General features: G+C 37.5%; 1 pseudogene; it reads right to left on the reverse strand.

Annotated features, from left to right (window-relative positions):
- Positions 1-1776: 1776 nt before the first annotated feature.
- Positions 1777-2653, reverse strand: LOC116532478 (annotated as a pseudogene).
- Positions 2654-25555: the final 22902 nt, after the last annotated feature.

Raw genomic sequence — 25555 nt, forward strand, 5'->3', positions numbered from 1 at the left:
TAAGAAAATGAATAGACCACAAACTGCCAGGAATTGAAACTACAATGGGATGCAACTTCTATTCACTGGTATTATTTTAAAACTTGAAAGACAACATCAAATAGAAAAGGTGGAAGAACTTGACTCTCATATATTGCTTCTGAGAATAAAATCATGTTACAAATACATTAGAAAATAGTTTAGGCCAGGTGTGGTGGCTCATACCTGTAATCCCAGCATTTTGGGAGGCCAAGGCAGGCGGGACAAAAGGTCTGGAGTTTGAGAATAGCCCGGCCAACATGGTAAAACCCTGTCTCTGTTAAAAATACAAAAATTAGCTGGGCATGATGGCATGTCTGTAATTCCAGCTACTTGGGAGGCTGAGGCACGAGAATTACTTGAACCCAGGAGGCGGAGGTGGCAGTGAGCTGAGATTGTGCCACCGCACTCCAGCCTGTGTGATGAAGTGAGACTCTGTCTCAAAACAAAAAACAAACAGAAAATGATTTGGAAATTCATTAAAAGACAAATAGACTTTTAGCCTATTATATGCACCAATTCTACTCTGTACTACAGTGAGCAGTGTTTCCCCCCAAATTTATGTTTCTCTGGAACCTCAGACCGTTACCTAATTTAAAAATAGAATATTTACAGATGTTTTAGTTAAAGATCTTAAAATAAAATCATCCTGGATTTAGAGTGGGCTCTAAATTCATTGACTGGTATCTTTATAAGGGAAACGAAAAGAAAGATTTGGAAACAAAGACATCTAAAAGAAGGCCACATGAAGATGGAAGCCAACATTGGAGTGATACAGCACAATCCAAGAAATTTCAAAGATTGGTGGGAGCTCCCAGAAGCTATGAAAAGGCAAGGTAGGGTTCTTCCCTACAACCTTCAGAGGAACATGGCTCTGCCAACACCATGATCTCAGACTTTTGGCCACTGTGAGAGAATAAATTTCCATTATTTAAGCTATAAAGTTTGTGGTAATTTGTAATAGCAACCCTAGAAAACTAATAAATACTTTTAGGTATTTATCCAAGGTAAAGAAAAATATATGTCCACAAACAGACTGGAACACAAATGTTCATAATGGTTTTATTCATAACAGCCAAAAACTGTGAGCAATCTAAATGTTCCTTGACAACAGAATGGATACATAAATTGTGGTGTATTTATATGATGGAATACCAATCAGTATATTAAAAAATCCACAAACAAACAAAAAAATCCTCATTACCAACACAAGCAACAACACGAATAAACCTCTAAACATATGTTGAGTGAAAATAAAACCAGTCACATAGGAATATATTTGTATGATTTTATTTATATGAAGCATTAGAATAGGCAATCAGAGCTTTGGTTGCCTCGGCAATAGTGGGAGGCATAATTAATGGGAAATTACATGAAGGAAATTTATGGGGTGATGGGAATGTACTACTCTTTGATAAGAGTGTGAATTATGCTAGTACAACATTTATGATTTGTGCATTTCTCTATGGAAAAATTATATCTAAATTAAATTGAAAATAGTTCAGTTAAAAAGCATAAAACATTTTGTAGCACAAAAATAGATAATATAAGACAGTGTATGCTAGAACATAAAAGGGCGAGCCAGAATGCAAACATTGTTTTAGGCAATATATGGTGATTTTTTTTCTTTTTTCTTTTTCCAACTGAATTAGTCTTTTTTTTATTCTCTTGGTAATCTCTTCCAGTTAACTATTTCCATTGTAGGTGATGAAATGTGTAAGGCTCCACTTCAGATGTGGTACTGCTATGAGCATGGTCTTTCCTTTTGTTGTAACTCACAATCAAAACCTTTGATTCTTTTTTTATATTCCAGTCCAAGAAGTAGTTTCCACTGTAGAAGTTAATTGATGCATCTTGTTCTTTCTAATGGTAGCTTACAACCAGGCTCTAGCTTCTCCGGGAACACTACAGGATGAATTTAGTTTAAATATGTATTAAACTAAAAGACATTCTGTCAAATGAGTTTTAATGCATTTCATTTTTAGACGACCTACATGATAGGTTTTTCTTAAAAACAATGCCTCCACTCCAAGTAAATCATGGTGAAAATAAATGAAAAGCTCTAGATGTCATCAGTCCCATTTGTCTTAAGTCCTCGTGTTGTGTGGATGACAAGCAGAAGACAGTTATGATGGCAGGTGATAGATCCAAAGTAGTTGCCAAATTCATTAACATTTTTCATTTCTAAACCATTCTTAAAGAAAATCATATATGGAGTCACACCATCCTCACAGTAGTCCAAGAGAGCAACCATGCCATCTGGACTCATGTTTTCACCAATAAAGAACTGGTAGTTTTTAAAATTAGCAAGGATGTGCTTGATTTGTTGTGCAGTCACTGTCTTAAAAAGTTTTACTCTTTCTGGTCTCTGTTCTTCAGGTTTGCCTTTGATTGATTTCATGTAAACTCTGACATACTTCTTGTAGGCTTCTTTTGTGAAACGTGTTTCCTGCAGGTGATGGTTCATGACAATATCAACACCAGTGATTACTGTGCTTTTGGTACATCATATTCCTTCTGTCCTATGGAACATCTTCCCCTCCAGCTGCAGGCGCAGCCCATCTGCAATCTCCTGGATTTTGTAGATATCAGAGAACATCTCATCGTAGCTGATGAGGTCCTGGTAGATAATCATGATGGTGGCTGAAGGGAGACTAAGTTGTCGTTAGCTTAGCAGGAGCCCTAAGCTCAGAGAGCGCGTGGTGCAGCCCGAGTGGCTCTCGTGGGTAGCTAAGAGCGGCCAGAAAAGGGGCGGAAAAGCATGTTTGCATTCCGGCTCCCAGTCTTATGTTCTAGCATACATTGTCTTGTATTTTATATTTTTGTGCTACAAAATATTTTTTTCGCTTTTTAACTGAAGTATTTTCAATTTCATTTAGATATAATTTTTCCATAGAGAAATGCACAAACCATAAGTGTTCTGCTAACATAATCCACACTCTTATCAAAGTGTAGAACATTCACATCACCCTATAAATTACCTTTATGTTATTTCCCATGCTGTTAGAGCAGTGAGTTTGCATCCAGAATTTAGCTTGAACCCCACTCTAATGTTTTATATCTGTGTGAACTTGTGAATGGTACATAAACTCTCTGAACCTCATTTTTTCTTATTTGTAAAGAGGGATGTTTATACCTACATTCCACATACACAGTAGCACATAATGAAATAAAATAGTGCATATAAAGTGCTCTGTGATTTGTAGACATGGTACAGTAAATCTTCGCTTCAATGATTCTCAGATTTCCCACGAGTAATAAAGTACTGCTAGTGTATATCAAAGTTAATTTTCACCAATACCTGCATAATGAAGATGTTGAGTAAATAGGGCTTGGATGGAAAATAAGCAAAAAGGACAATGCAGGCATGACAAGGAAAGCATAAATAATATTTTCTAATACAAATAGTACCCAACTCAATTTTATTTGGGAATATATCCGGAATATAGAGACAGGATTATAAGTAATCCCTCTCTCAAGCATTATTTATTGAACACATCCTATGTTTCATAAAGTATTCTAGGTACTAGGGACTACAGCAGTAAGTCTATTGGATAAGGTTCCAACCAACATAGAGCTTATATGCCAGTAGTGGTAGACAGAGACTGTATATAAAAATGCCCCAAAAACTAACCTAGAAAACCAGGTAATAAAAAGTTCTGAGTTACTAATGAAAGAGGTACTGAGTTAGAGTGAGGCAGAAGATGTAAAATAAGTTGAGTTTTTTGTTGAAGTCTTCTATAAGGAGGCGACGTTTAGGCACAGACCTTTACAAAAAGAAGCAAGTATTTTTGTGTTAGAGTAATCCTAGGGGCTGTAATGAACAAATGCTAAAATATTAATGGCTTAGTGTATTAGTCAGGGCTCTCTAGAGGGACGTAGAGGGACAGTACTAATAGGATATATATATATATCCTATCAGTTCTTATATCTTATATATATCTATATATCTATATCTGTCTATATAAAGGGTAGTTTATTAAGCAGTATATATGTGTGTGTGTGTGTTTGTGTGTATATAAATATATATATATATAGTAGTTTATTAAGGAGTATTAAATTAAGGAGTATTAAACTCACATGATCACAAAGTCCCACAATAGGCCGTCTGTAAGACGAGGAGCAAGGAAGCCATTCCGAGTCCCAAAGCTGAAGGACTTGAATTCCGATGTTCAAGGGCAGGAAGCATCCAGCATGGAAGAAAGATACAGGCTGGAAGGTTTAGCCAGTCTAGTCTCTCATGTTTTTCTGCCTGCTTTATATTCTCTGGCAGCTGATTTAGATGGTGCCAACCCAGATTAAATGTGGTTCTGCCATTCCCAGCCCACTGACTCAAATGTTAATCTCCTATATTGTTCAAAAGCACTGAGATGGGAAAGAGCTTGGTGTACCTGCAGAGCAGGACACAACCAGGGTGGGATGGAATTGCTAAAAAAAATAATAATAATAATAAAAAAAAGGGCATGGTTATCATGTTAGATCTCTCAGACCAGGGAAATGACTTCAACCTAAGCTTCAGTAAACTTGTGTGATTTTCTGTGCTTAAAGGATCACACTCCAATGGTAGAGGCACGTTCGAATCAGGGAGCATTTTCAGAAGCATCTTATGGAGTGAATAGTATTTTCTAATCAACACTAATGGGAGTTCCATGAGGGGCTGAAGTGGGCACTGACAGGAGTTGGACTCTAGGGCAGTTAGTCCTGTCTCTAGTGCAAGATAGATCTTTGGAAACCAACATAATTCTTCAAAGTTGACAACTTATTTTTTAGAGATGGTTCTTAATTATAAGCATGCATGAGGTTAAGACAATAGCCTAAAGCACTTGCCTTAATCTTACTGTCAGCTGTTCATAAGAAAGTAAATAATATATTTCCAGAGGAACAGAGATTGTTTTGGCCATTGCAAAAATCATCTGTTTGGCTCAGAACAATAGAAAGTAGACAGATCCAAAAGCATACTGACTCTGACTTTGTTGGCAAAATATTCATTGGAATTCATAAAGAGATATCATTAAAAGTAACACCCTATACTTATGAGGGAGGCGTTGCAATCAATGTCTTCAGAGTTACATTGGTAATATGCCGTATAACAAACTACACTCCTCTAGAATTCTATACCCTTGCTTTTATCCTCTAACATATTCTGTTCTATCCTTACTCTCAGATGATGATGATTCTGTTCACAAGTTCCCAAGAAAAACAGAAAATAGAAGACATCTTCACAAACTCACACACTTCTATAAACATTAGTATATGTATAGATGTGTTTAACCTTACCTCCTGTTACCTTGTATGAAGTCTGTTCATTGTAAGCCTGCTCCACTCACAGTCTTCCCTGTTTGCGTAAGAGGTAAATACATTTTCCTTCCTGCACAGAGAATAAAATGCAGAATCATTTTGAATATTTTTTCATATCACACATCCAATTCATTGCCACCCTCTAAAATTGGTTGACTCTACCTTTAACATGTCTAGAATGCTGCCATTATAATTCAAGCTATTATTTCTAGTCAAGATTATTACAAGGACTTTCAAGATGGTCTTTTAGCTGTTCTTCTGCTCCATCTACAACAGTGGTTCTCAACTTGGGGTCATTTATTCTTCCCCAGGGGATACTTGGCAATGTTTTGAGACACTTAGTTGTTATAATTGGCAGGCAGAAGCCTATAGGTATCTGGGGGGTAGATGCCAGGGATGCTATTAAACAGCCTACAATGCACAAGACAAGCTCCTTCAACAAAGAATTTTCTGGTCCCAGATGTCAATGTCACCCAGGTTGAGAAACACTGGCTTACAGTCTATTCTCAAGGCAGCAGGATGAGTGAGCATGTGAAGGGGTGATTCTGATCAGATCATATGTCTGTGCATTTCTTCCAGTGGCTCTCCAGTACTCTCAGAGCAAAACCCCAAAACTTTTCATCACCCATAAGGCCCTCAAAAATGCAATGCCCGTGCTACGACCCTGGCCATGTCACCATTCTCTCTTAAAGACACTGACACTTGGGCATCTCTAGTCATTCCACCTCAGGGCCTTTGGATTGACTATTCCTTCCAGTGAATCACACTCTTACAGGATATCTGCAGCGTCCACTCTCAGAGCTCCTTCACAACTTGTGCAGATGTCACCATCTCAGTCAAGCCTGTCCTCAATATCCCTTTAATACTGAATCATGCCCCTGCACTCCCAAATGTAATTATGGACTTTTGAATAATTGTTATTATAGATGAACTGTGCTCTCCCAAAATTCATGTGTTGAAGTTCTAATCCACAGTACCACAGAATGTGATTGTATTTGGAGACAGAGTCTTAAAAGAGGTAATTAGGTTAAAATTAGGTCATTAGAGTAGGCCTTAATCCAATATGATCAGTGTCCTTATGTGAAGAGGAGATTAGGGCCCAGAGAGGTGCAGAGGAAAGATGATAGAGGACACCAGGAGAAGGTGAATAGTGTACAAGCCAAGGAAAAAGGCCTCGGGAGAGACCCAAGAATCCTGCTGACACTTTGATTTCAGACTTCTAGCATTTAACATTGTAAGAACATAAATTTCTCTTGTTTAAACCACTCACCCTGTGGTTCTTTGTAGCAGCAGCCCTGAGAAACTATTAGGTTGGTTCAAAAGTAATTGTGGTTTTTGCCATTACTTTTAATAGCAAATACTTTTGCACCAATCTAATAATATAGTAACTATGACCTTCTAACATACCATACAGTTTTGAGTTACATTTCTTGCTTAACTGTTATTGCTCTACCTTGATTATAATCTCCATGAAGGCAACGAATTTTGTTGATTTCAGATGTGTAAATTTGCTCTTTCCCAAGACCTATACTTTGCAAATGAGGAAAGTCTGACAGGAGGAATGTGTATGGCTTGCCCAAGGTTGTAAAGGTGGTGAATGAATGGCAGAGGCAGCACAAGCTCCAGATTTCCTGGTGCAGACTTTTGTTGGCCCTCTTTCAAACCACATCGTTGCCTTGGCCAAGAGGATGGAGAAATGCTAGACTAGAGCTATTACAACAGAAAATCTCACATTCATCATCCACTGCCATACACCACTACCCGTACACACACATGGGCAATGAGAATGAGCAGCCAAAACCACTCCAATTTTAAGAAATATACTCATATTATTTACGAAGAATAAAATATATACACCTGTTTAGATTACCATACTTTTTGGCGACTGATGAGTGATAGAAAAGAAAGGGAGAAATGAAATTATCCAAGAAAAGCTACATAGTAGCAAAGCAGAATCAACAAGCAGAGACATTAAATATAGGGGTTTCATGGTTGTTTCTGTGTTTACTGGCACGGAAGACAAACCTTTAGTTATGAACAAAAATATTCATTCCTTGTCCCTACCCAGGAAAAAATTTCAGTTTAACACATTAGCCCCTTTCTCTGCCGTCCTCACTATGAGTTTGGCAAATCAACCCGTTTATATACAATTAACAGAAAGACTCCCAACACGAGGAAAGCTTTCTTCTTCTGAAAGAAGATCCCTGTGTTCTCATCGCTCACAGTGGTTTTCTTTTAACCAGAATCTACTGCCAAACAATTAATTAATCAATGTAATTAAATAAATAAGTAAATGGGAAGAGCTGGGGAGGAAAACAGGCTCCCTGATTGAAATCTATTTTCATCTCATAAAAAAAATCTTAATTTTCACTTATATTCCATGCCTGTAGCTGAGGGCCATTAAAACTAATAAAACTAAATCATTTGTGACAGATCTTAGAAAACAGTTTCTGCAATCCACTGAGCTCTCAAATGCTCATTAGAAATAGCGGTTTTCTTTTCAGAAGAATGCTTGCTGAATGCTTAAAACGTGTTCCCTCCGACTTTTGACAAGTCAAACTGGCAATGGAGTGTTTGAAGCAAAACCTTGACATGGAAAAGATGTTGCGCAGCTATATCAAATATGATCGGGAACAACGCATCAAAGCAGAAAGCGTTAGAATGCAAGGCAGTTGGAGGAGAGAGAATCAACACATTTGTTTCTGCTTTCAACATTTTCTGGCAACAGAATAAACAAGGAATTTGCATTTAATGTAGGCAGAACATTCCACATGAGTTTGAATTTAAAAGTTCTGCCTCTTTCTTTGAAAATCAAAGGACCCTTGGCCACATATCATGTAAGCACTTGAATATATATTTATGTGACTGTAAAATAGAAGCAATAACAACAGCAATAATAATGTTAATAACAATGCTTACCTATGCCATACAGTTTTCATGGATGTTAAAAAACCTTTCAGAAATGTTACTTATTAAGCAAATACTAACGTTTATTATTTGTTTTTGTTTTTTGTTTTTTTGAGACAGAGTTTTACTTTTGTCACCCAGGCTAGAGCACAGTGGCACAATCTCGGCTCACTGCAACCTCCGCCTCCTGGGTTCAAGTGCTTCTCCTGCCTTAGCCTCCTGAGTACCTGGGGCCACAAGCATGTGCCACCATGCCCCACTAATTTTGGTATTTTTAGTAGAGACAGGATTTCACCATGTTGACCAGGCTGGTCCCAAACTCCTGACCTCAGGTGATCCGTCTGACTTGACCTCCTAATGTTCTGGGATTACAGGAATGTGCCACTGTGCCTGCCCATATTTGTAGTAATGATAGCCACCACTATTGAGCACTTACAATGGGCAGTAAATTTTATATTTATAATTTATTTTTTCACGCTGATTTATGAAATAGCTCAATTTATCTCCATGATACAGAATTAGGTACTAAGAGTCAAAGTAACTATGGTATTAATATTAATTAATATTTTAATATTAGTAAATTTGAATATTATTTAATATTTTTAATTAGTAGATTTCCCCAAAAGAGGATATGAGGGCTCTCGTGTAGTTTGGGGGTGATGTTCATTTCTTGTAGCTGATTTTCTTTCTCCCTTTGATATCCTATAACTTAAACGATGAGCCCTATCTTCTGTAGCATAGAAGGGTAATGGAAAAGTAAAGAAAACAAAAATATTGTTCATACACACCTATACATACAGTCATATCGAAATAATAAAAAAAAATTGTAACTATGATAGCCATCATCTTTGTGACTGTTTATATGGTTAGATCTGGTATTTATAACTACCTTCTTTCACTACGCATTCCAAATTCCAAATTGAGAAAACTTTACCTCAATTTGTTGTGATTTTCTGGGGAGTTGGGTGACCCAAACCTTGATTCCTGAAAGATCTGGACCACTAGCAGTTCTACCTGAACTGGGTTCTTGCAACTTATTTTCACTTTAGTCACAGACATGGGAATACTAAGAATTGACTGAGGGGCTCTCCTGCAATCCAAGCATATTCCTTCTTATGCTCATTGTATAACAAGTCACTTTCTCCTAGACAGTTAGAATCAATCACTCCAGCCAATACAGTTACTCTATTCTTTGCTTGTTGATTAACTGACGCAATAAACTCACAGCAGTCAGGTGACAATTTTAACTTCCAGGTATATGACATCATTGATGGCAAAATCAATGATTTTTTGTGCATTTTACCTGCTCATATGTCATAATTTGTTTTTCATTCCTTGAGGCTCCTGGGACTTAAGTATATTTATACATTTAGAAGCAAGGAGAGGTGATGAGGGTAGTTCCTGAGTAGGATCAGCAGTCTTTTGCAGACCCTTACAATTTCTCCAGAAAGGGAGTGGTGGGTTGCATCTACTGTAAAGAAGCCTCTACAAAATTTAGGGGTTCAAAATCCCCAGCTTTGTTAAAATATGCCCATATGCCCCCTGGAAATCTCAAGGTCTTATTCCTTCCCAGTTAATGCCCAAATTTTAATAATAGAGACCTCCTGGGAGTTTGGGATATAATTTACGTTGTAATTCAGCCCCCTGCAAGATTAGACTTGGGCTTAGTTTTTGGAAATTCCAACCCCATGGTCATAGAAGATAAGGTTTTTGTATGCTTTTTTAAGGTACACATAGACAACTTCAGGTCCGTGGACCTTAGCTGAGATATTATCATGTGTTTATCTTCCCGCCCCTCCCCCCCACACACATTTCCTGTATAGTCAGAAGCAACCAACCAACCTCATTGTGTACCTAATTTGACTAAAATATTCCCTGGCATCACATACTTAGTCACTCAGAGCCTTGTTTTCTATAGGTATTTGATTACACGTATCTGCAGGTGATAATTTGCATAACACTTTCACAACTGAATAACATGAATTACTAGTGTCTCCTTAACCACTGGAAAGGGTAGTGATTAGAACCTTTCAATCTAATCAGATCAGAACAAGCCAGATAACCCCCAAACCAGTCAAGAAAGCCCATCCTTAAGATGATTTCTCTAGAATCTCTCTTGGTGTCAAATTATATATCAGATAGGATTCAATCACAGAAGCAGAACTACAAGGATGTATTTGTCATGGGGATTTGACTCTGCCCCATTATAGGACTGGTTAAACAGTTTCTATAAGGCTATTGTTTCATGATAAAATAAATGTAAATTGAGAAGAGCAAGGACAAGCTGAAATCTTTGAACATGAGATGGAATCCATGAGAATGATCTGAAGCTCAGGTTTGTTCTCATCACCTCCAACCAGTGGGGTCCCGTAAGGGAAGCTGGTGCCTTTTATCTCCGAGCTAAACGCATACATGACCAAAATATGGGAGAAGTTGAAGGAGGATCCAGGAAAAGGTACAACAGTTGCAGCCTTGGTTGCTACCTTAAACCAAGAAGGTAAAGTGACAGATGGCTGAGAGCATGTGTAAGCTACTAAAGTACTTGCCCAGACTGTTGCTGGAGCATAAAATCCCAAATGGTCACTGCTTCTCTTCTGCTCTCCAAATCGCAATCGGTTATGTCTTTTGTGGAAACTCCTAATCTAAAACATAGAGGGAAGGAGATTCTGGGAAAGTAGTTCAGCCTGGATACTTGACAAATTACAAAGCAACCACAAGTCTCACTTTTGAGGCACCCTTTTATTTATATTGAGGAAAACTTCTAATTCTTTCAAATGTTTGCAACTTTATTTTGCTGTAAATAATCCATGGCCAGGAATAATTGTAGTATCAACAGTTTAGTGGGCATTGACGTAAAGGTTCCTGAATAGATTAGGTGGAGAGATGATGCTAATGTGAGTCTGGATTACAAGGTTCAAATAAAATAGCATATACTAGCCTGTATCTCCAGTTATTTGGCATGAAATAGGTACTCATCAAATATTTACCCTCTACACTGAGGAAACGTTGGCCCCAGCTCTTCCACTTCTAACTTTACAAGCTGTGTTAATACATGCATTTATTTATTTATTTATTTGCTTGTTTTTTTTTTTTTTTTGAGATGGAGTCTTGCTGTCACCCAGGCTGGAGTACAGTGGTGCAATCTCGGCTCACTGCAACCTCAGCCACCTGGGTTCAAGTGATTCTCCTGCCACAGCCTCCCAAGTAGCTGGGATTATAGATGCCTGCCACCACACCCAGCTGATTTTTGTATTTTTAGTAGAGATAGGATTTCACCATGTTGGCCATGGTTGGCCAGGCTGGTCTTGAGCTCTTGACCTCAGGTGGTCCACCTGTCTCGGCATCCCAAAGTGCTGGAATTATAGGCATGAGCCACTGTGCCTAGCCCATGTATTTCTTATTTATTGCTTGGCTTTCTTAGCCATCTTATGGATCTCTGATGACCTTACTGGATTTGTGTGGTTATGAACAGCAATGCAAAATAAACCATTTGAAAGGACATTATAAAATGAATAACATCTTATGAATGGAAAAACTGTTATAATTATCAAATTGTACTTGTTTCAAAGTTAATATGATAATTAATTTAAAAACATCTGTGTCTTATCAATGGATAGACATTTCCTTTTGTAATCTGTTGGGATGACACTGAAAAGATGCAGAAAGGTAGTTGTTATACTTAACTCTCTCAAAGAAATAGGGACACATGAAAGACACATAATAAGCTTTACTATGTGAGGTAGCATATGAAAACAGATGACTAAATACTTCTTTAATCTTTGAAAGAGAGATAGAGGCCATGAGAACTAACAATTGCATTATGTTTCTATGGAACTCTGTTTCTTTTTGTTGTTGTTGTTTTTCTTTTATTTTTCCTCAAAGCTATCAATCCCTGTGAAGTTCCCATCTGCTAGATTCGTTGAAAGCACTGTTTCACCTTCATGCACCAAGAGAATAGTGTTTAAAGCTAAACAGGCATGGCTGGAAATACGTCTCCCACTACTCCAGTATCAGTGTGGTCTGGGCGGGCTCTAGACATAGACTGATTATCCATCTTGTCCATACTATGAAAATTGGTCTTTACAAAGAGACAGATGTCTGTCTGCACATCTGTTAGGATAAATAACTCATGCAGGTGAGTCTGAGTATCAGAGAGTATAAGAAAGGAAGCTACTCCCAATGTATACTTAAAAAAAAAAAAAAAAAAAAAAAAAAAAAAACTAGAACAGGTTGTTGAAGAGTAACTTCTTATTCAGTACCTAGCTAGCATGAGAAGTGATGAAAATAGAGATGTGTTCTCTTTTCAAGAAGTTTACAATCAATAAGGGAGAGGAGTCTTACTTTCAGGAAAAAACAAGAACAAGACAAAACAAGAATTCTTATTCTGGCTTGAGGTTTCATGTGGAAAGCACAGACAATGCTAGATATCCTGGGCAGGGCTAGGAAGGGTTGTAAATCTGTGGTCAGAGGTGTGTTTTGCTCACAAGCTCTGCTGCTTATTACTATGTATCCCTGAATTTCCTAACTTTAAATCTGTGACCAGTAAACTCTACCTCACAAAATTGTTTGTGAAATACAAACTTTCAAATATGTAAGATTATATATTTGGGTATTTATTTATTTGTTTATTTGTTAGACAGAGGCTCACTCTGTTGCCCAGGTTGTGCACTGCAGTGGAGCAATCTTGGCTTACTGCAACCTCCGCCTTCTGGGTTCAAGTGATTCTCCTGCCTCAGCCTCCTGAGTAGCTGGGACTACATGTGTGCACCACTATGCCAGTCTATTTTTTTTTATTTTTAGTAGAGACAGGATTTCACCATGTTGTCCAGGCTGGTCCCAAACTTCTGGCCTCAGGTGATCTGCCTGCTATGGCAGATCACTCAAAGTGCTGAGATCACAAGTGTGAGCCACTGCACCTGGCCAAGAGTGTATGTTTGAAAGGTTGTATTTGTAGACCTCTTCTCATTTTACAAGATACTTTCGGAATTTTTAGTTCTGTGATTCCTAAGAGAAAGAGTAGGAAGAGTAAATACAACACACACACACAAATACGCACACACAAATCATCTTTTAGATCATATTTAAGGTATTTCAAATTTTAAAATTACATTGAGAGAATGTTAGAGAATCTTATGTTCAATAAGAACTGGTTTAACAAACGGTAAGAAACATTTTATTGATTCATGCAGAATAGCTCTGTAAATTATGCTTTCATAAATTATTTTCTCTATTTCACTGATATAGCAATTAATGTTTAGAAAGATCAAGCAGCTTGTAAGCATTTGCCCAGAGACAGAGCTCCTGTTTCCAAGATGAAGCTCCAACACCTGATGTATGGGCATCATGGACCAAGTTGCAAAAGCTACATAAAAAGTCAGGGTGAGATTGCAGCAAGTTTTTGAGACCTTAGCAAGATTTCAATGTCTAGACGGCAATAGAAGACAAGGGCAATTGTGGTTGTTAGAAAAGGTGGTTACCTGAGATTTATCCAGCTTATTCATTCTAATGCAAAAAGAGGGAAGATGAATTGATGTATTTAATTAGTGGTTTTATTGTTCTATTTTATTTTCATACATTTTTGGTTGGATAGCAATTTGCAGAGACCTCTGAAAATGCATGCAAAGCCAGACACTAGGACAGCTGGGAAGTTCCAAATGGGAAAGGAATTCAATCATCTTCTCAATCTTTCATAGAAATTCATGGTTTAGCGAAGTGCTATAACAAATATAAAGAGTCAGGAAAGCTTCTAGTGCCTCGATGATCACAGAGCCACAAGCCATAAGCACTCTGGCTCTATAGAGAATAAATCATTCAAGGAAAACTTGATTACTTCTTTGATAGAATTAGGAGATTAGTTGTCAGAATGAACGGTGTTGATGCAATGTATCTTGAATTTTAAGAATTCATGTCCATTGGGGAATTTTACATGAAAAATTAATTTCAGTTGGGTTGAAGATAAGCCTTGTCAAGAAGGCAAAAACCACATTGATGTGCCACAAATTATATGTGTTACAAGAGAGAGGAATATAAATTAATATTAATATTAATCAAAACCAGGAATGTATTAAGGAATTAGGGGATTTTTCAGTCAGTGTATTCTGCTGCTAAAGCCTTATTACAACTTTCATCAAAATTGCAATTTCTGGCTGGGTGCAGTGGCTCATGCCTATAATTCCAGCATTTTGAGAAACCAAGGTGGAAGGGTCACTTGAGGCCAGGAGTTCAAGACCAGTCTGGGCCACATAGTGAGACACTGTCTCTACAAAAAAATTAAAAAAAAAAGTAACTGGGCATGGTGGCATGTGGCTGTTGTCCTAGCTACTCAGGGATTTGAGATGGCAGGATGATTTGAGCACAGGAGGTCAAGGATATGGTGAGCTGTGATTGTGCCACTGCATTCCAGCCTGTGAACAGAACCAGATCCTGTCTCCAAAAAATAAAAACTAAAAATAGCAATTTTAAAATATGTTAACAGTTAAACACATACATTGCACATTCTTGTCAGAGATAGGCCTTAATGTATTATTTTTGACTTGACTTCTAACTTCAGTTAAGTGTTATGACCTGATAGGTTAAGTGGCCAAGGGTCCTTTAGACAATCATGAAAGTAACTTGTGGAAGTGTAGCTAGCATAACTAAGAACAGGTGTTGAGTTAGGAAAAACTTAATTCAAATAAAGATTTTAACACTATTTGACTTTTCTTTCATCAAAAGGTTAAGCCAAATTTGTTGCTCTTGAAAAGATACCGATCTTAATGACTCACTTGTAATCAATGGAACATGAAGAATATGACACTGTGTGACTTCTGAGTCTGGGTCACAGAAGGTGATACAGTTTTCACCCAACATTCTCTGAGGGCATGCACCGCTGGAGTCTCAAGCCTCATACAGTAAGTTTGAAGACCTAGAAGCTACCAGGCTGGAGAGGGCACTTAAATCTACCCTGGGAGACCCACCTGTTTCAATCTTCAGCTGATTTCGTCTTCTAAGCCCAGGAGGCTGCTAAGTCAGTGAAGAAGCTTTAGAAACTATTACACCCTCAGCCAATCTTTGGCTGACTTAAACTACATGCAAAACCCAGGGAAAAACCACCTACCTGAGCCCGGTTAACTGCCCAAACCATGAGAGATAATAAATGCTCTTGTTATATGCTACCAAATTTGGGATGATTAACTATGCAGCAGAAATAGATAACTAATCCAGCATCTGTATGACCATGGACGCTTTTCCTAAGTTTCAAATTCACTTTATAATAATACCTACTTGATGTGTTATTTTTATTGAGATAATCTTAGAGTGATGCCTATCAATAGTTTTGAACATTTATAGGTAGCAAAAATATTATTACTCATCATATTATTAAAGGTAGTGTTATAGTAAAGGTAGAATAGTAGTATGTATTATATTTAGGGACTTAGAAAACCCTTTTAGGATTTACTCCACCAAGTAAGAAGACCTCGTAGGAGTCAAGGGGAAACTTCCCCTTTATCCTTTGAAGGCTTGCTGAAAATCAACTGACAAAAAGCAGATTAATAAGGTAAAAGGTATACAAATTTATTTGATTATAGTGTTATGTGACACAGGGTCCTTCAGAGTGACAGGTCCTCTGAAATGATGCAGAGGAAATGGTCCATCTGTGGAGTGTTGGTGAGAGGGGTGGGAAAGACTATAGGGAAAGGATGCAAACCTTTTGAAAGGTAAGAAGGTTTTGCAAAGCTCCAGGGGAGAATTACTGAAGGCAGCTGTTCTATAACCCTGAAGCAGAGGGCAAGGAGTAGGTACAAGGGAGTGTAAGGGAATTTATCTTAAACAGGCTTGTTTACTTATATTGATCGTCTGTGCACCTGGCATTCCCTGAAAGGAGAACAATAAAAATTAATTACCTACAGGTTGTGTTTGCTGCAGGTTTTCGGCATTGTGCCTGCACTGAGTAAAAGCAAGCAGCTCCAGGTTCTCGGGGCTGCTCTCTGGCCACTAGAGCCAAGCAGTCGCCTACCTGCTCTTCCACTGCATACCTGTGTCTGAGCACTCATTTCCTCTGTCGGCCAGGGTCTGTGGGACAGATGCAGCATCTATCTTTATGCTTTGGATCAATGAAGTATGGGCAACCATGTAGAAATACGATGGGACAAAACTATAGATCCAATGCTGATGGCCTCAGTAGGGAAACCAAGCAAGGCCTGTCTATTTAGATTCTTCTTGGCCTCTCTGTGCAGCATTTCGTCCTTCTGGGCTTGGGTCAGGCTGCTCTCTGGAATGAAGGTCTTATGAGCTATAATCAAACAAGGTAGGTCAGATAATTTCTATATGGCCAGATTTTATGCAAAAAGGTAGGGGGAAAGCTACAGTCATACTTTGGGGTTTTATAACTGTCTTGAGGGAAAATGGGTGCTGTCTCTATAATCTTCCTTGGGGAAAAAGGGATTCTAGTTTGTTTGGCTAGCCTCAGGGAAGATAAAGGGGCCAGAGACAAGAGGTCAGAAGAAAGTCAGATAATAACTTTTGCTTCTGAGGTTTCTTCTCAGGTCTTCATTTTGGGGTACTGTTTTCTAGGCCCCTATGGCCTCTTTAATAGGCAAACAACCTGACATGCCTAAAAACCATTTCAACCTAGGTATTTCCAATTTAATGTATCACCTGCATTTTCCTACAGTTTTTTTTTTTTTTTGTGCTCTTATAAAACTTATAACAATGTTTCAACTCTGTTCTCTGAGGAAAAATACATGGGTAAGATTCTATCTTGACCCTCTATGATCAAATATTCAGAAATCTCAAGCTACACCCTATTAATCACTCCCCAAAGAGTTCTGGAAGATACTATAGACAGAAAGGACATTACGAATATAAAGAAAAATTGCTTCATTAATAGCTCAGCAGATGCCCAATAATTATTTACTAGTTATGCCAAACATCAAATAAGAGCCTCCTCAATTTTAAAAATGTCATGCTAGTTCATGCCTGTGGGAAGAAAATAACCTCTTAATCCACTTATACAACCAATTCATTGACTTGAAAGGAAAAGATGTGAGGTGAGCAAGATTCCCCCGAGGAGACCATACCAAAGACTGAAAAAGAAATGCAATCACAGAAAACTGGGATTCTTCATTTAAGGAAAAATAAACCTGCCTTCTAAGGCAAAGACCAGTATATATCCTTAGCTTATACTAAGCAGAAAAAGCAACACCTCTTCCCTTAGGGGAGACTTAAGCAGGAGGTGGGAGGATCTGGGCTTGACATAGCAAGGGTAGGAAAAATAGTTCACTTCTTGAAAATGGGACCAGGTGATTCTCTCTGAATTATGTTGAAGAAGCCTGTGCAGTTTCTGTTCATGAAATCAACTTTGTTGTTCTGCTTACAACTTAATTTTCCATGGGATCAATATAGCCGATTCAAGCTGAACATAAAAAAGACAGATACATCTGGGGTGACTTGCTGTGAAACTGTTCCCAGTGGTAGCACTACTAGTTAAATGCGGCCAGCTGATCTAATGAGACTCTTGCTACAGATGGCATAGATACTAATTATATTTTTAAAGTGGAGGAAGATGGTGGTAATTTAAGCCCAGGTTCTATTCCAAACAATGAGTTATTCTTCTACTTCCTATAAACATTTAGTACAATCCAACCCAGAGTCTTGGGCCTGAATGTATTCCCAAGAGAGAATATCTAGGGTATTTCATGCCTTTTGTCTTTTTAAAATAAAACTTTATAACTTCATAAACAAAGATCTCTTAGGCCTCTCTCTTCTTTGGAGCTTAAGGACTTGTATAACTTATGAGCTTATTCCTTACCCTAAAGAATGAGTGACTGGGAGGCATTTTGGGAGGCCGAGGCAGGCAGACCATGAAATCAAGAGATCAAGACCACCCTGGGCAACACGATGAAAACCTGTCTCTACTAAAAATACAAAAATTAGCCAGGTGTGGTGGGGCACACCTGTAGTCCCAGTTATTCGGGAGGCTGAGGCAGGAGAATTGCTTGAACCTGGCAGGCAGAGGCTGCAGTGAGCCGAGATTGCACCACTGCACTCGAGCCTGGGCGACAGAGCAAGACTCCGTCTCCAAAAAAAGGAAGACTGGAAATTTGGTATCTTGTAATTTTTAAAATCAGGTCTCTGTGAACCATAGCACCAAACTTGCTCATATATGTTCTATAAATTGGTTTGGAGTCCTCTTGTTCACTCCCCAAAGAGCTAAAGTTTACTCTCATTCCATTCATATCTATTTCCTCCTATGCATTTTATTATGCATGAATGCTGGAGATGAATCACTCTTGAGTGTCTCTTATAGGTAGAAATCTTACATTTCATTAGTTTCTTTTTTCTTTTTAACATAACTTTCTACCTACCTTATAGATCACACACACTCTTCTCTTGACCTCCAGTTTGTCCCCATCCTTCTAAGAATGCAGTGATAAAAACCAGACATTATTTAATAACAATCTGACAGAACTAAAGCAAAAGACAAAGGTCATTTTCTTATACTTGAATGACATTTATTTTATGTAATTTTAAATGCTTTTACCAAAAGAGCGTTACATTGTAACATAATGTAAGTTCTGCAGTAATTTATTTAGAAAATGATAGACCGATCAAAGAGTCTTCAGTTACTAGAGTTCTCTCTGAATAAGTAGTGAACCATGCCTACTTCTGTAGATGATAACAGTGAATAGATTCTTATTTAAGAGCCCACACAGAGTGCCGCAGATAGGTTATCCTTTTTGACAAAGAGTGTTTTAAAACAGGTCATTCTTACAGAGATCTATTCTGGTTATGGTGCTCTAACCTTTGGAAACTTATGAATGCGGTCGGATATCTTTGGAGAATATAAATGTCATGAATCAACCCTGTACCAATTGCACATTATAACTTTCAAAATAGATGGCTCCAACTAGTGAAAGAAAATTGCAGAGGTTTAAATTTATAGAATGAGAATTACTCTACCCAGTTGTCATCCAAAAAATTAATTTATGCCTGCATAGTATTCTATGGTGTGTATGTACCACATTTTCTTTAGTCTATCATTGATGGGCATTTAGGTCAAGATTGTGTCCTTTGCAGGGACATGGATGTATCTGGAGGCCATTATCCTTAGCAAACGAACACAGGAACAGAAAACCAAATTCTACATGTTCTCACTTACAAATGGAAGCTAAATTATAGACACACTGAGGGAAACAACACACACTGGGCCTTTCAGTGGGTGGGTATGAGGGAGAGAATCAAGAATAATAACTAATGGGTACTAGGCTTAATACCTGGGTAACAAGATAATCAGTACAACAAACCCCCATAACACAAGTTTACCTATGTAACAAACCTGTACTTGTACCTCTGAACTTAAATGGCAAAAAAATGAATTTATAGATTCAACATACTAATACTTTAGCGAAATGCACGTGTAGGATTGTGTGGAAGATCATTGAAGAGGATCATGACATTTTAGAGTTAGATAGGAAACTGGAAACTTGGAACTTGGAAAACTGTCAAAGCAATGACTTTGTTTAGGAGACGAGGAAACACAATGGCGAAGAATTTAAGTCCTACTGGAAATTAGTGACAAAGCAGCAGCTAGAATTTATATTTTATTGGCACAGGTTTAGTGTTCCTTCTTTCATATCTATGACTCTTGAAATCACTAGGAAGTTTCCCCATATTGTTATAACTGTGAATCCAGGGAGGTATCAAAAAGAATATGAATGCTGTTCATGGTTCTAGTTACAATATCCGGTTTAATATCTTGTTTTGTGGCTTTTCTCTAACCCAACAGTGGTCTTATCAGGGCCCAGGAGGAAATAAGGACATTTTATCCTTTCTCCACCTCAGCACCATCTTTGTACCACTAGAGAATACGGCCTGTCTCTCAAGGTGCTTACATACAGTACAATGATGCTTTCTGGAGCCCTCCTCTCAGTCCAGTTTTCCTTTTACCAATAAACTAGTTTAAAAAATCCTGCTTCCCAATAAACTGCTTTCGTCTTTCCCCTTACCTTATCTTTTGTCTTCCAGGTCCTATCTCTTCATGTTTTATAGACAATGGACGCTGCCGTTTATTGAATCTGCATGAGAAGAGTAGGGGCTGATGTATCTATCACTTATGCACAAATATGCCACTAATGCTGCCTGTAATATAGCAGGGTTTCAAGGATAACATATTTCCATTTCTGCCACTCTGCATATTTCCCTTGGGGCTAGCTGGAAAGCTATGCTGTCTTTCAGTATATGATAGACCTGGATTCTATTTTGGGTGCATACAAATCAGAAATACTCTTCTGGGATTTGTTGATGTCATTAAGGTGCCAAATTCTAAAAGGGAAATGGCACTTGATTATCCACCCCTTACAGACATCAGGGGAATTTATTTTTCAGGGGCAAACACTCAGGCTACAGGAACTGATTATATCCAGATACAAATGCTGTTAAAAAGAAATTTACCTGGTAGATTACATATCAAAACCCTTTTCCAGGCTGCTTATTCCTTCTGCAGAAGAAACGTTTTAACAGGGAGTGTGGTCTGTGAGTAACAATGCCTTTTGCAGCTGCCATCTATACACTCTTTCTTCCTACCTTGGCTCACAGACTAACCCCCCACCTGATTGGTTTTCATGGTCATTCCATTCAGTGAGGTAATTTGTACAGATAAAATGGAAAATTGAAATGGAACTGGTGCTAGATACAACATCGTCCACTTTTTCTATTTTGTCAAAATGCCTTGGCTGCTCATTTTTTCATGGTCATGAGTGGAAATGAATTAAACTTCCCAGCGGCAAAACTTCTCTGAGATCAGATTGGAATATATTGATTAGCTCTTTGGGAGCTGATAGATTGGAAACTCTTGCTTTATAAACATATTTACAAACATGCCTTAAGAAACAGTTGCTTAGCCCTGGGTAGACTGATTGTGTTTATTTAGAACTGCCAGGAAGGGCACACCTGCAACCCCTGATTTTAACCTATCAATGTTTTTGTCCTGGATCAATGGTAACAAGTGAAGTGTTGCTCCCTTTAGTGACTTCTAAGACCAGCTCAAGGCCAGCTGGCCCAATGATGTGTAAAGTAATACATCAAAGTCTCAGAGACAACTTAGATTGTCATAGAATACTAGAATATTAGTCTTGGAGCGGCTTAAGACATCATCTCCTACAGCCTAAGAACAAATTCTGATGGTTTAATATATTCAGCTTATAAAGTAGATGTTTTTAGAGTCAATTTTAGAGTTGGAAAGAGTCTTGGCAATTTTCTGTTCCAAGGCTTAGCAATTCAAATAACTATGGTTGTCAAATACAGAACCAAAGTAAGTGAATTGATTCTGATAGAAAGTGTTGTGAGTGGAGGACACAGGCTGACTTCAAATGGGGAAGCAACTCCTCTGCTCTGGGTGACAATTTCATGGAAGAATGTAGGTCCAGCATTGCTTTTTAGATTGATTTCTCAAAATAGAACCCAGATATGTGGATATTATATGACTAATGCCTTTTCTTTAAAAATACGCAGAGGAAATGATATCGCCGATTGAATTTAGTCTAAGAACCACCAGAATATGACCTCTTATTACTCACACTCTCATACTGGTGAGAAAAATGAGATTCAGAACAATGAATACCATGAACAAATGACATCAACAACACAATAACACAGATTTCCACATTCCAGTGGGCTGTTTCACATACTATTTTGCCATGGAGAACATCTAGGAATTATAATCTTGTAGTGCACTCCAGGTACTGAGAAGGAATTGTCAGACTTCAGGACTAGAAGGTTATGTAACCTAACTCCAAAATTTGCTTCAAATATCTGAGAGCTCATTTTCTGAATTGGCTTTTCTAAGTTCACACTGAAAGTGAGGAAAGTGGAGACTAGCCTGGTCTCATGCTGTTTCTACTCTGTGCCTTTCCAAGGAACCAGGGTCTTATGTTGAGGCTTTCTAGGACCTGTATCAAGACAAGGATTTTAGAATGATGTCTACAAAGCCCTGATGATCCTCAGGTGTGAAGCAAGATGTTTTGAGGTTTGTTCAACTTAGGCAGGCATGATTTGTAACAGAAATACTTTGCATTATTATTACTAAAACAAATCAAACAAATGATATATCTTAGTTTAAGCAAATTGGACTCCTGATTATTTTATTTTACATTACATAATAAAACATCTAGAGGTAGGAAGATGTTGACATTGATTCACTATCACAACAATATCAGGGCTGTTGTCTGTGTGATCACCGTGGCCTTTCTCTCATGGTCACTGATGGATATTGTAGTGTCTGGTATCGTAGAAACAGTCAAGGATAAAAGGAAACATTCGAGGATAAAAGGCTCCTATCTATCCTTTCCTTTTCATTAGGAAATCAAAAGCTTTCCCAGACACTCTCCGAACAGATGTCTACTGCTATCTTGTTGACTTTAACTGTGTCTATTACCACCCTAGCTGTAAGGGAGGCAGTTATTTGCTTATACTGGAGATTGAAAGCTGACATGAGGTTGGAGAGTGGATGTGAGGTAAATCAAACTGCAGTGGCTTCTACAGAAAGGAACACTGACCATTTAGGAATAGTTACAAGCAGGCTTTAGATATAAAAGTTACAGATTTTCACTCCACATTATAACCAGAATGCTCCATCCTGCAGGAACTGTGAGTGAAAAAAGATTGATTGAACAGCTTCCCGATCCTTAAGACTGTGTCCTCTTATGCTATCATGTAACTACTTGCTAGATCATCTTTGGCTCTGCGCTACTGAGCTACTTCCACCCTTCAGTGAAACGTATCCTTTCTAATGGCTTGAAGATGGTTATTGGATTCAGAGAAGAGAGAGTTATGATGCACATCGGGAACACTAGGGAAAAAGGAGATATGATTCCGCTCAGACTCTATTAGAGTAGAAAACATACTGGATATCAAAGGGAAATTTACGTAATGTATTCTAGCATTGTTTGAGGTAGAGCATCATATTTTATGCAAGCAGAGGCAGTCGGAACATGCAGTGTGAGAATTCTGCTACACGCACTGAAATAAATGATAAAAAAGTGAACGGGCAGTGGTCAGAAAATAAACCCTGTTTTTTTTTTTTTTTTTTTTTTTTTTTATGGAAAGCATTCACAATCTCTAAACTAAGACTTCCTCATCTATCTCAGTAAGAGAGTCTTTTTAAAAGCTTGTAAAAAAAAATCTCTTCTATTGTTTATTTAGATTGATTCTAAGTGAGTAAGGACCTAGCTCCTTTAAGAATCAAGGGTATGATTTAAGCAAACAGAGCAGTCTTTACTAAATGATTGGGAAGTAGTACAGGAGAGAGATATAGTGGTGTATCATGTATGCCCTTTAAAAGGAAGTTCAGAGTAACTCAGAAGCAACAAAATGAGAGAGAAGCGTCGGAAGACTAGAATTTCCAACTGAAAGTGTATGGTATTGAGTGGGGGAAACTAAAAGCAGGAAGGAAAATGTAACTCCTGGAAGGGTCAAATACGCTGTAAATAGGTATTAACACCTGTATCTGCCAGAAGAAGCACTAATCTTGGGTTGTTGGGCAAAGTCAAGGATTTGTTTGGAGGGCCTTTCTGGAAAATGGTGAACAGCTCTTGAACTGACACAAGGTTTCAGTATTTTGATCTTTGCTTATGTCTTGTTTTCTTTCACACAAGTATGGTGTGTATGAACTCCTCAAGGTAAATGTACTTGGATTTTCAGCCAGCTTTTAAGAGAATGCATTAAGGCATCTGCAATATTTATTGAGGTAGACATAATCAGATATTAAAATCAATTAAAACTTACATTTAACTCATGCAGCATTACTTCTGTGCAAGAATGATGATAACAGTTTTCCCTTATGTGAATGTGCATCACTGACTTTTTGGTAATTAGTCCACACACAAATGAAATTAACTAGAAATCAAAGATGCTTTGATTCCGCATGGATCTTACAAAGAGTGTTATATTTACATCACTGATTAGAAATATCTGACAAAGTAGAAATAACATTTAATGTGGCACGTATGGAACAACACAGATTAATTTTAAAATTATATTGATTATAAAATATCTTAAATATTATACTCATTAAATTATATCTACAGAGGGAAATAATTATGAAAAGTAATTTGAATACTTAACATTTAGGTGTAACTTACTATGTCCCTACCATTTTCATTTGATCCTTACAGCAACCTTATATGGTGGATAATATTTTCTGTATATTATCGATGAGTAATGTGAAACACTGAGATTATATATCTTGCTCAAGTTCACATAGACTGTAAATTCTGGAGTTGTCTTTGAAAGCAGGCTTCATGACTCCGGATCTTATGTTATTGTGTTCTACTCTAATCAGCAAGGATTTAACAATATTACATAAGCATATTCCAAAAGACAAATGTGATTTGATTTAAAGGAATTAAAATTTAGTTATGTGTAACTTTCATATACAGTCTTCCCTGTTCTAAAACCACCTCTGCCAACAGGAAAATATAGGTGAAATTATAAGGAGCTTACATGCTGTGAAACAGATTTCAAGTAATGTTAATAATAATAGCTACTATTAATTGAGTTCCTAGTGTATAGTAATTATATCTCATTTAACCCTCACTATGTATTACCTATTATTTGTCTATGTGGTACACATGAGAAAACTAAGAGAAAACTAGCTCACCCAGAGTCGTGTGGTTTATAGGTGGTAGATAAGGAGTTTAACTTATATCTAGCTGATTCCAAAACCACTAAGTCTTAACCACAAATTATAAGTTTAACACTGAGTTGAGTACTTTGCATGCATTGCTAAATTTAACACTCTGAATCACCTAATGAAATAAATATAAGTCCTCATTTAACGGATAAACATTTTGAGACATTAGGTGAACCAAAGGAAAAACAAGTCTTAGAGAAGCCCTATAAATCTATTAAACTAGGAAAAAAACATGGCTTTTATACTTAACTGTGTTAATTATGATTTCCTCTCTTTTCTAATGAATATTTATAAATTTCTAAGTAATATTAAAATAGAAAATAAGAAACAAAACAGTAATGTGCTTTCATTTGACTTTTTAATGAAGAAAATATGTGTTTGGAACCTTCATCCTATGATCTTTTCCTAGCTTCTACTCAAGAAGTGTTACTAACTTCATTAAATATCTGAGAAGCTTAATAAGCAATAGTTAATAATGGAAGTTTAAACTGAACCTATTCAAGTCACATGATTTTGTTTTTTTTTGTTTTCTGAGCCCTCAGCAGAGCCTTCCTTTTTGGACCCAGTCTGGGTAGGTCTACTCTTGCTGTGACTGTAGCTGGATAAGGAAGTTAGACAAACATTGGCTCTGGCAGAGCTAAGAGTTTTATATTCAATTAAGAG

The sequence above is a fragment of the Sapajus apella genome, unplaced genomic scaffold (assembly GCF_009761245.1).
Source record: "Sapajus apella isolate SASKATOON/1434 unplaced genomic scaffold, GSC_monkey_1.0 scaffold76, whole genome shotgun sequence".
Taxonomy (NCBI): Eukaryota; Metazoa; Chordata; class Mammalia; order Primates; family Cebidae; genus Sapajus; species Sapajus apella.